Source organism: Pelecanus crispus, chromosome 4, assembly GCF_030463565.1.
Source record: "Pelecanus crispus isolate bPelCri1 chromosome 4, bPelCri1.pri, whole genome shotgun sequence".
In the NCBI taxonomy this organism is placed as follows: Eukaryota; Metazoa; Chordata; class Aves; order Pelecaniformes; family Pelecanidae; genus Pelecanus; species Pelecanus crispus.
In genome coordinates, this window is record NC_134646.1 from 61,392,077 (window position 1) to 61,395,878 (window position 3,802).

Sequence of the window (3,802 nt, forward strand, 5' to 3'; positions counted from 1 at the left end):
GGGGAGGGGGGACGTGAGTGAATAGCTGGGTGTTATTTAGCTCTCTGTTGGGTTAAACCACAACAATGAGAAAAGGGGAAGTAAAATTTCTCAAATCAGGCTTTCCGGTCCCTGTAAATGCAATGCATCACCAAACTGGGTTTTATGTCCTAAATCATGTACAGGGTCTGGGCCGTGGAAGAGTCCCTCACCTTTAAGACTGTTCTGAAATCTAAGTTGTAGGTAGGCGTGAAAAGAATAATTTGTTTTCTGAAGTCTGCCAAATATATTGGTTTTGGATATTAACCCTGTAACACCCCTTTATACTCTGTCCTTCCTACCTCACAAATCTTTCATGCGCATGCCAAGTATTTCAGTTATTTACATACTGTACCATACCCTATAGCCACCTAAAATACAGTTCTGAGTTCCCTTGATAAAGCAGATTATGGGTTTTTTTCTGTTTGAGTTAGCATTTGACAGTGTTTCTCATCACTTCTCTGTTGCAACTTCCATTTTCTTCTTCCCTGAAACTCTGTTGCTGTTCAGAGAGTACATAAAGTATTGATTGTTTGTTGTTTTGGGCCAATGTAGCAAAGTCTTTTCTTCACTGTTTTTTTTAATGTGGCAATGTGCTATTGAAGATTTTGTTTTTAAATGTGTTCATAGAGGTGTTTCTTGAGGAGAAGTTTTCAAGACTTACAGGACATGGGTATCTGGTTGAACTCTTGAAATACTGTCATGCTAATGTCCATATTTATAAAAATGGTGTCAGGTGCTGCTCTCACTGAGCTCACAGGCTTGGAAGCACACTTGAAAGCAACATTGTGTATTGACTTTGTTAGTGTTTGGCCAGACCAGAGTTCTAATGGTAGAGGGTATGTTAAATGTGTTTTTACGGCTAAAAATTGCAGTAGAGAAACAAAGACTGGTCTTGAATCCTTGAGCAGATTTCTGTGCATGACAGGATCTGACTCACTGATAGAAGGTAAGACAGAGGGAACAGCTTCATTTCTTAACTGTGAGAAAAGAATTATTTTCTGAAATTACAATCTCGTAAACTTAAATTTTGCCATTTTCTCAGATTAAGGGTGACACCCAGTGGCCGATTAAATTATCATTGAATATTTCCTGAAAATGGTTGCTCATATTAGGAAACGTACAACACGTTTTGCCTCTTAGGAAAACTGAAATAAATATTCACATCGGCCCAGCAAATGCAGGAGCCTCTTGCAGGTGTGAGTGGTCTTGAGAAGAGGTCAGGATAAGCCCTTCCCCGTGGCAGCTCCGGCGCTGGGTCAGCGGCCGTGACTCAGTCCCCTACGCCATCAGTCCCTCCTGCCCACCGGGCTGTGGAGCGCAGATACCGACTGGTTTGCTGACAAATGAACCTTAGAAATCAACAGCATGATGGGAGCACTGACTCTTGCTTTGTAACGAGCAATCCTTGTTTTCAAGCAGGACGCCAAGATATTTGGTTAGAGCATGGTGCTAATAACGCCAAGTTCACAGGGTCAATTCCTGCTTACTGCAGGGGGGGGTGGGCTCGATGATCTCTCAAGGTCCCTTCCAACCCAAAAGCATTCTGTGATTCTATGATTCTATATACAAGCCGGTCGTTTTCTCACATTTTGGTTGCTGTTTGCAGGGTTTTATTTGTATGCCTCATTTCTGCTATACCTGCTTTCCCTTCTCTACGTCACCAAGGCATAGCATAGGTGCTCACCAGGCTGATCTGCTGGATGCCAGGCAGCAACAGACCAACGTCCCGATGCAATTAGCGGGAATGGGCTCGATGAGCTTTCAAGGTCCCTTCCAACCCAAAAGCATTCTATGAAACTATTCTAGGAATGGAAAGTGTTAAGAGATGCATAGTGAATTCAACTGGGCTCACTCTTTTGAGGCACCTGAAAAGGCGTGAAAAAAAAAAAACCAAACCCATTCTTCATCAGCTCTACACACCATCGCCTCTCAGCAAAGGCTGCGGGTGTGCCCAGAGGTGAGCAGGCTTCGTGCGCGTCGCCGTGTTGGCAGGCTGCGTCTGCGCCGTCGGCTCTGGCACCCTGGCCTGCGAAAGGACTGCGGGGAAGAGCACGGCTCAAGGAGCAGGCCCAGCCAGCCGTTTTGCAAGTGATGAAAAACGCAGCCTCGCATGTCTGGTGCTCCAGACCCACCAACGGACTAATCAGAATGCCCTAATTAGAAGCGCGCAAACTAGTTTTGTGAGTTTGCCGCTAAGCGCACTGCTGGGCACAGCTGCTCCGCAGCACGGGAGCTGGAGAAGCGCAGGTGCTTACAGGCAGTGCCCGCAATGCCTCCTGCCTGCTCCTGCCCTGCCTGCTCCTGCCCTCGCTCGTGCCTGGGGCAGGTACACGTGGGAGGTGCGCACGGGTGCTGCAGGAGGGCCACCCGAAAACCCGGGCGCTCCCGCGTGCTGCCTGGAGCCAGCAGGGATCCCTGGGCGTACCCCTGACCCTTCCACCTGCGTCGGTGCTCTTCGTTGTACAGCATGTGATGACATGACCGCAACCAATATTCTGAGGGTTTTATTAACACGTATAGTACATATGCATTGTATACTAAATATAGTATGAGGACTGTACAGTACAAATTTATGTTCACAGTTTGACATGACAAAATGTCATTACTGAATTCCCATTGGACTACTGAAGTAGAAACAGTGAAAGTACATTAAACATTCACATCTCCAGTAAGAAAAATTACCAAAATGTCTCTATATTTGCAAGTTACAGTAACGCACACTAGAAACCTTTAATTACCCATTCTTATTAGCTTATAAAATATATTACATTTTATTAAAAAATTTCTGCATAGTTTATACAAGTATTAAAGTAAATATCCCTGCTATTTTTGCAGGTGAGAGATGCTAAGCAGAAAGATTATTTTGACCCTCTAATATTTAAAGTACATTAAAAAAAAGTGCTAATATCTGTAAAATATAATGAAAACTGGTGTAGTCCTCTTGAAATATGTAAAATGCTTTGTAATTTTTTATAGGAAGTATTTGTATTCATCTACGTGTTGCCAACCTTGATAGAGACAACAACATATTTGGACATGATGTGGCATTAGAAGTATCACTGCAGAATGGTGGTGTACATTGAAATAAAACCACACACAGCAATACCTGCTTAGCTTTTTGCGATTGTCTTAGAAACCAGTAATTCATTCTAATCAAATGGCTTAAACAGGCACATTTTAGTAAAACAGTATTACCTGTTACACACTGCACAGTGCAATACTGCTAGTGAAAAAGTTTTTTTTTTTAAATATAAACGTTCTGCTGGATTAGGGTTTGGTATCTTCATATCTAAAGTGGCTTCTCTTTAGGGCAAAGATGGAAGGACTGGCTTTTAAAGAGTATTTAGTTGTGTATATTTAAAAACTACAAGATACCCCTCAAATCAAAGTTTGCTAAAATGAGTCAATGAGCCAGTTAAGATGTAAATTCACGTTTTCAGCTGAAAGATGTAAGCGTATTTGTCTTTTTTGACATTGCACAAAAAAAGACACCACAGACACAAGTGAGAAATCCTACAAACAAGGCATTTGCATGAAATAATCTCAAATATTTATATTTAAGTTTCTGTTGTCCTAAATCACAAGGCACGTGGATAAAGATATTTAGAAGTTCTATTGCATCTTCACTGTATTTGTCCCCACCATTAGCAGAAATATTTTCAGGAAAAAGGCCCATAGGCTAATGAATGAACAGGATAAATAAACTAGATTAAATTCTCTGAAGTAACACTTAGTTACAAAGAAGTTCTGCTTTTAGGGTATTTTAGATTTCTAGTTAAAA